This window comes from Equus asinus, chromosome 7 (assembly GCF_041296235.1).
Source record: "Equus asinus isolate D_3611 breed Donkey chromosome 7, EquAss-T2T_v2, whole genome shotgun sequence".
Classification (NCBI taxonomy): Eukaryota; Metazoa; Chordata; class Mammalia; order Perissodactyla; family Equidae; genus Equus; species Equus asinus.
The window spans coordinates 18,179,371-18,187,352 of record NC_091796.1 but is presented as its reverse complement, the minus strand read 5'-3'; the positions used below and the strand labels follow the sequence as shown (position 1 = coordinate 18,187,352).

The 7,982-nt window shown below is 48.8% G+C and overlaps 1 pseudogene; it reads right to left on the bottom strand.

The window, feature by feature from the left end:
* Nucleotides 1-355: 355 nt before the first annotated feature.
* Nucleotides 356-6,861, bottom strand: LOC106842480 (inositol hexakisphosphate kinase 2 pseudogene; annotated as a pseudogene).
* Between the last annotated feature and the right edge of the window lie 1,121 nt (nucleotides 6,862-7,982).

Sequence of the window (7,982 nt, the reverse complement as noted above, 5' to 3'; positions counted from 1 at the left end):
GCGAGAGGTGGGAGGGAGGCATGTCTGTTTTCCGGTGGGCAACATGGGCAGCTGGCTTTCAAAAGGCCTCTGTGAAGGGAGGCTACTGAGGTTGGCCCACACTGAGCGGGAGCTCACTGACCAGATGTCAGAGGGTCTGGGGTCACCAGGCAGCCTGGAGCCGAAGCTCCCTGGGCCTATCTCCAAAAATGCAATCTGAGTGGGGACAGAAGGGCTGTGAGAGATGAAAGGGCAGTTGCAGGACCTGTTCCTCCAAGTTTCACATCTGGTCCAGAGCATGCAAAATGTTCCCCCAGTCAATGCTGCTGCCTGAGTCTGAGGAAGCTCTGATCCCACCCTCAGATTCTTGGGACTCTTAAGTGGGAAGACTTGGGAGTCTGCAGAGTCCCCTGCAGGAATTGGTGACACAGCCCCTGAAAGGAGAGGATTTCAGAGAACCTCTATTCTTGAAGGCGGAGGCACCAGCAGACCTGTCACCCAGCTCCTCTGACAAGCCCTCCGAGTCCTCAGCATCCGAGTGCAGGGCCACCTCAGGCAGCTCCTTGCTGGTAGATGACGAGCAGGGGGCTCGAGTAGAAGCAGCAGGACTCCTGTCGCTGCAACACTGCCTTGAGCTCCACCGGCTTCTCAAGCACGGGGCCCAGGAGCTCACGGCGCAGGTGCGCCCATTGTGGAAGAACTGGAACAGCGCCTCCTTGAAGCCCTCCACTGACAGCCTCCATCCTTGGTACTTGTTCACAAACGTGAGCTGCTCACTGCCTGCCTGGTACACCGGCATGACACACAGGTGCACACCAGTGACCACAATGTGCTCTGCTGGCATTGGTGCATCCAGCTGGTGCCTTCTCCTCGGATGCATGGTCACCATGCTGGCGTGTACCCATCTAGAGGTCCAGGGCACAAGGCACCCCGTGGCGGGAAGTCAGGTTCTCCAGTGAGAGAAATTCGTACTGGTTCTGATGTTTCATTCTCCTTCACCCTCTGTAACTGTTGCTGGGGACACTTCATGCTCCAAGGGTCAGAGTGTTTAAGCTGGGAACTGACATTCGTCGTTTTCTCTACACTGTAGCACAAGATTTCAGATTTCTTTAGCCCCTCAAATTCTTCTTCTAACTTCTTCGAACTGCGCGAACCTTCTCGGGAGAAATGTGATCCTACCAAGAAGAGGCAGCATGGGATGAAGAGGGCAGCTGCCTGGGGTTCAAAGCCCACTCTGCAGCTTGCTCACCTCTGAATGTCTCGGTTTCCTCATGGGTCAACAGTACTGTCTGCCCCACAGAGGTATTGTGAGCATTAAATAAGGTAACACATAAAGACCTTGGCACGGGCAGGCTATAGTCAAAACTAAGTAACTGTACTGACATTTTCACCAAAATAAAATGAGGACCACCCACTGAGTTATTAAACTAGAGAGAAAAGAAAGGTGTAGTGGGTTGAATGGTGGCCCCCCAAAATATATCTCTCTCTCCTAACCCCAGGAACCTGTGACTGTGACCTTATCTGGAAATAGGGTCTTAGCAGATGTAATTAAGTTAAGGATTTGGACTTAAAATCATCCCGGATTAGGTGGGCCCTGAATCCAGTGGCAATGGCCTTTATAAGAGACGGAAGAGGAGAAGACGTGGACACAGAGAAGGACATGTGAAGATGGAGGCAAGGGTGGGAGCGATGCAGCCACGTGCCAAGGAATACCCGGAGCCACCACATGCTGAAGGGGCAAGAAAGAGTTCTCCTAGTCTAGAACCTTCCAAGGGAGCATGGCCCTGCCAAGACCTTAATTTCTGCCTAGTAATACTAATTTTGGATTTCTGGCCTCCAGAACTGTGAGACAATAAATTTGTGTTATTTTAAGCCACCAAGCTAGTGGCAGTTGGTTACGACAGCCCTAAGAAACTAATACAGAAGGGCGGCGCACAGGTGAACCAACCCTCAGACAGGCTCCCACCCGGCCTGCCTTCGGAAGGACGTTATGGGAGAGGAGGCAGAGCGGATCCTGAGCCCAATCCACTTTGTTGCCCAGAAGCCTGCCTTTAGCTCCAACACTTCTGTCGCAGTCTCTTGCGCCCCCTCCTGGCCCAAAGAAAGAAGTGTGCCCCCTCCAGCCCCAGAGCTATTTGATATTTCAGCAAAAATGGGTGAATGGAGGGAATCTCAAAACTTAAGAAGAAATACGTTTGAAGAAGAAAAAAATTTAATAGTGCGTTCTTTCCCCAGTCTCAGAAAACAGAGTGAAGAGTTTACCACTGGTCTAGAAGTCTCAGGCTCCACCCTGTGTCCTCTCATCTTTCTTGGTAAATTCAACTTTGTGTTGATGACCGACCAGCAACTTTTCTCTCCTTTGCTTGACTTCCTCATCAACAGGAACCATTTCGTGTAACTTAACCACACATCCCCCTGGAGCCACCCTGGCCCTTGTCACCACAGAAGTTAAACCTTGCCCTCTCTGATCGCAAACGCCTATGCTTTTGCTCACTTCCCCAAGTGTTCCTTCCACAGTAACCATTCAACCTGATCAAGGCTGCTAACTCACTGACCCCTCTCAGAGAGGCTCATTCACAGCCTCTCTTGACAGCTTGTTTTCTTGTCTCACCCGGAGTCTTTGGTTCATCTTTCTACCACTCTCACCAATAACTCCCTTGATCCACCCTCCCTCCATTTTCTTTTAACTGGCAAGACTCCAACCCCAACCATCTTCCACACACGTTTTCTTTCTTCCAAGACCCTCATTCCTCCTCCTTGTCCCCTCTGTGTTTTGACTGGAAACCTTGCCCCAGCCATCACTGAGAAGATGGAGCCGTCACAGCTGTGTTACCGAGTCAGCTGCATCCATACCATACATTTGTCTTTCTTCCTGTTACCGTGGAGGACGTAACCTCCTCCTGTCTAATCCCTCCCCAGATACTCTGGGTCCTGTCTCCTTATTTTCCTCCCCAAATTTTACGTCTTTCATTATCCTCCTCTTTCTTACATAATCAATATCTCTCTTTCTAACGACTTATTCACATTGGCATACAAACCCACTGTCAGGGCCAGCTTCATGGGCATGTGACCTTTCAGTTGCACAGGTCCCAGTGCTTGCTTTAATGCTCTACTCTCACCATCTTCAAATTCTTTTTTTTTTTTAACATCTGCTGCCAATCCTCCTCTTTTTGCTGAGGAAGACTGGCCCTGAGCTGACATCTGTGCCCATCTTCCTCCACTTTATATGTGAGATGCCTGTGACAGCGTGGCTTGCCAAGCGGTGCCATGTCCGCACCCAGGATCCGAACCAGCGAACCCAAGGCCACCGAGAACATGCGAACTTAACTGCTTAACTGCTTAACTGCTGCGCCACCAGGTCGGCCCACCATCTTCAAATTCTTCATAATTTTTGAAGGAGGTGCCAGTCCTACCTGCTGTAGTATCTCCGATTTTCTCTGCTTCCCCCGCTAAGTCACCAGAGGAATATCCCGTGTGAACCACCTCTACAGCTTCACTTTCATTAACTCTTTTTTTCTTTTTTTTTTGCTTTTTCTCCCCAAAGCCCCCAGTACCTAGTTGTATATTCTTAGTTGTGGGTCCTTCTAGTTGTGGCATGTGGGACGCCACCTCAGTGTGGCTTGATGAGCAGTGCCATGTCCGCGCCCAGGATTCGAACCAACGAAACACTGGGCTGCCTGCAGCAGAGCGTGCGAACTTAACCACTCGGCCAGGAGGCCAGCCCCTCATTAACTCTTAAAATGTTCAAATCCCAGCACTTTTCTCCTGAAACCGTCCTTGTCAAAGTTACCAGTGGCCTCCATTTGGTCAAATTCAATGACTACTTTTCTGTTGTCATCCCTGAAGACCCCCTCTAAACAAGGCCTCCTCTTTATTCTCCATCCTAGCTCTGTTCTCAGTTTGCAAGTGTAGGATTGCTAATGTATTTTTGCCTCTTCCCACTAGACCCTAAGCTTTGAGGCCAGGGATCGCGTGTGCCCACTGCCTGAGGCGGTGCCTGACCCACAGAGGGCACTCCCGGGTGTTTGCTGAGTGAATGAATGAATGTACAAGAGAGTTAAAGATCTTAGTAAGAGTTCAAATGATCAATAATGTATAAACTCAGCAGACAAATTTCTAAAAGCTAGAAACATCTGATGGGCTGAGGGAAAAAGAGGAACCAAAAAACTGGATAACTTGGGAAGAAAACAAGCAGATCTAGAAGCAGTGCATGCTGAGAGAGCTGGAAGGATGCGTGGCTGCCGTCAGAAGGCAAGATCCTAAAGTTGAAGGCTTCTGAGACAGTTGTGAAGAGTTGTAAGTCCCGACTACTTCCGGGGTGTCACGAGTGTGGGTGGCTTAGGTGAACTGGAAGTGAAAGTCACTGGAGTGCAGGAGATCAGGAGATCAAGGAACTGATCTGAGGTTGCCGGCTAAGTTGCTCATCTGAATATTCAGGTGATCAGATTGACAATAGAAGATGGAGTCAAGGGGAAGCCTTCGCCAACATTTTCAACAAAGAATGACTGACATTTACAACGTGCCTACTATGTGCCAGATTCTGTTCTCAGTGCTTTACGTATATTATGTTGTTTACAAACACATCTTGGAGATATTGCGAGTTCAGCTTCAGACCACCGCAATAAAGAGAATATTGCGATAAAGTGAGTCACACAAATTTTTTGGTTTCTTAGTGCACAGAAAAGTTGTGGTTTACACTATACTGTAGTTTACTAAGTGTGCCATAGCATCATGCCTAAAAAAATGGACATACCTTAATTAAAAAATACTTTATTACAGTGCAGTCACTATGGAAAACAGCATGGAGATTTCTCAAAAAATTAAAAATAGAAATACCATATGACCCAGCTAGCCCACTACTGGATATTTATCCAAAGAACATGAAGTCAACAATTCAAAGAGATTTATGCACCCCTAAATTCATTGCAGCATTATTCACAATAGCCAAGACCTGGAAGCAACCCAAGTGCCCATCAATGAATGGATAAAGAAGATGCAGTATATATATATATAATGCAATATTATTCAGCCATAAAAAAGACAAAATCATGCCATTTGAGACAACATGGATGGACCTTGAGGTATTATGCTAAGCAAAATAAGTTGGACAGAGAAAGACAAACACTGTATGATTTCACTCATATGTGGAAGACAAACAGATGAGAAGAACAGATCACTGGTTACAGAGGGGAAGGGGGTTGGGGATTGGCAAAAAGGATAAAGGGGCACATATGTATGGTGACAGATAAAAACTAGACTTTTGGTGGGGAACACAATGAAGTCTATATAGAAACTGAAACATAATAATGTACACCTGAAATTACACAATTATATAAGCCAATATGACCTCAATAAAATTTTTTTAAAAATAAATGAAAATTTAAAAATACACGTAACATTAAAAAATACTATATTGCTGAAAAATGCTAACCGTCATCTGAGCCTTCAGTGAGTCGTAATCTTTTTGCTGGTGGAGGGTCTTGTAAAAAATGCAATTTCTGTGAAGCACAATAAAGCAGAGCCCAATAAAACGAGATAGACCTGTATATGTTACCAACAACTCTATGAAGCGCTTTCTATTATCATCCCCATTTTATAGATGAGGAAATTGAGGTGCGAGAGGTAACCACAAGGTCAAACAGCTAGCCAATAGTAAAGCTGGTATAGGAATTCCAGTCGTGTGGCCACAGAGACCATGCTGGTCTTGTTTGAGTGACAAGAAGATGGCAGACGCAAGAGGAGGTAGTGTTGACGTCAAACAGAGAGGAAGGCAGGAACCAGACGGCGAAGGGCTTTGTATTTCACGCTAAGTTTCGTAATCATCGTCTTGGCAGTTGGCAGACCTTGAAGGAGGTCAGACAGGGGCGGAGCAGCATCATGTTAACGTTCTGGACATTCAGTCTGGCTGCCGGGTCAGGTGGGAACGGCCTGGGGGCAGGCGAGCTCTTCAGAGACTCGTGCCACGAGGCGGCACTGAGAGTGGACAGGGCACCTACAACTCCATTTTGGAAAAGAAATGGGGCATGTGGCAATGGTGGAAAGACAAGCCGATGACAGGGCACACCCTGGAGGGACAAGCAGGGTGAGGCCGCACCCCCGGAGAGGCTAGAAGCCAGAGTCGCACCCCCCTCCACCCCTGCTCCGGGGGGAGTTGAAGCTCACCTAGCCTGAAGGGGAGCTAGCTCATCCAGGTCCCCTGGAAAGGGCTTGCTATGGATGCTGCCAGCCCGCACCAGCACAGGGTGGGTCAGACCCCACTGAGCAGCCCTGGGACCCGAGCAGGGGAAGCAGTTGGGCAGCTACAGGGGGCCCTGTGGGCATTCAAGGCCCGGCTTTCAGGACGGCCGGCTCTGCAGAGTGCTCCCGGGTCTGCCCCTGCTCGCTGGGCAGGGCGTTGGCTTGGCTTTCCATCTGGTCCAGAAGTTCTGAGGAGCCTTGAGCTGGGCTTCCCAGCAGAGGGCAGTGCAGGCTTGAGTTTGCCCTTGGCCCTCCCGCGTGGGGAGGCAATTGGCACCTTCTCCATCTGCCATGGGAAGAACACACTGAGGGGGCAATTCTGCATTTACCACCCGGAGCTTCCACACACACTCAGGGCCACCGCATCCAGCCCACGGCTTACTTCAGTGATGGGAAGAAGATAGGGGTGGCCATAGGGAAGGTAGGGACAGCCGAGGGAACGTGGAAGGAAAGGCTGCTAGCATAGCAGGAGTGGCGTGGGGGCAGCCAGGCTCAGCCAAGCCTTGAGCAAGCCATTACAAGTGGTCATTGCTCTCTCCTCTCCTGTCCTCTCACTCCCACGACCATGGTGCCAAAAGGCACAGAATCTGATCCAAAGAGCTTGAAGTCAGCAATTCCAAAAGTCCCATGCACCCCAATGTTCATTGCAGCATTATTTACAATAGCCAAGACATGGAAGCAACCTAAATGCCCATCAACTGATGATTGGATAAAGAAGATATGGTGTATATATATATAATGGAATACTACTCAGCCGTAAAAAGAATAAAATCGTCCCATTCGTAATGGCATGGATGGACCTTGAGGGAATTATGTTAAGTGAAATAAGCCAGATAGAGAAGGACAATCTCTGTATGACTCCACTCATATGAGGAATTTAAACATGTGGACAAAGAGAACAGATTAGTGGCTACCAGGGGAAAGGGGGGGTGGGGGGTGGGCACAAAGGGTGAAGGGATGCACCTACAACACGACTGACAGACAATGATGTACAACTGAAATTTCACAAGATTGTAAACTATCATTAACTCAATAAAAATTTAACAAAAAAAAAAGGCACAGAATCCGTAAGAAGTGCCACTCCCGGGCATGGGCATGGCCACGTGCCACTGGACCCTCTGAGGAAGGCTCCTGCTTTGAGGAACTGTCAACAGTGCCCCCCCCCCCAAGGGCCCCTCCTGGGAAGGGTCAGGACACAGGAGCAAAGGAACTCACAGGTGCGGCTGAGCTCCTAAACCCACCCACACAGCAGGAGGACACGCACGGGAGGAGTATAGAAGGCTCCCCAGAAGACGTGACTCCAGACTGAGCCTCTTGGAATTGGGTGTCAATCGTGAATGAAAGTCTTAGGTCCCTCCTTTCTTTTTAATAATTATATTTTTTTAATTATTTGAATGGCAGTAAAATATACATAACATAAAATTGACCACCTTCGGCATTTTAACTGTCCAGTTCAGTGGTATTAAGTGCGCTCACACTGTTCCCACTCTAGATTTTTGTTGTGATTTCTCATGTACAGAATCTGAGGCACAGGGAGATACCCTGAACCTCCAAGAAAAGGCAGAGTCCTGGGGATGATTTCGCTGAGAAGAATGCGGAAGGAATCCCAAGGTGGGCATGAGAGGTTCTTCAGGCCGTCGTGTGCCACGAACTTTCCCGGACCCTTCTGCCCTGGGGCGTGGGGAGGGTGGGGGGGGGTGTTATATCCTGCACATCTGGGGCCTATCTTCGCCCACGCCTTCCCCATGCACCGGCCAGACAGCACC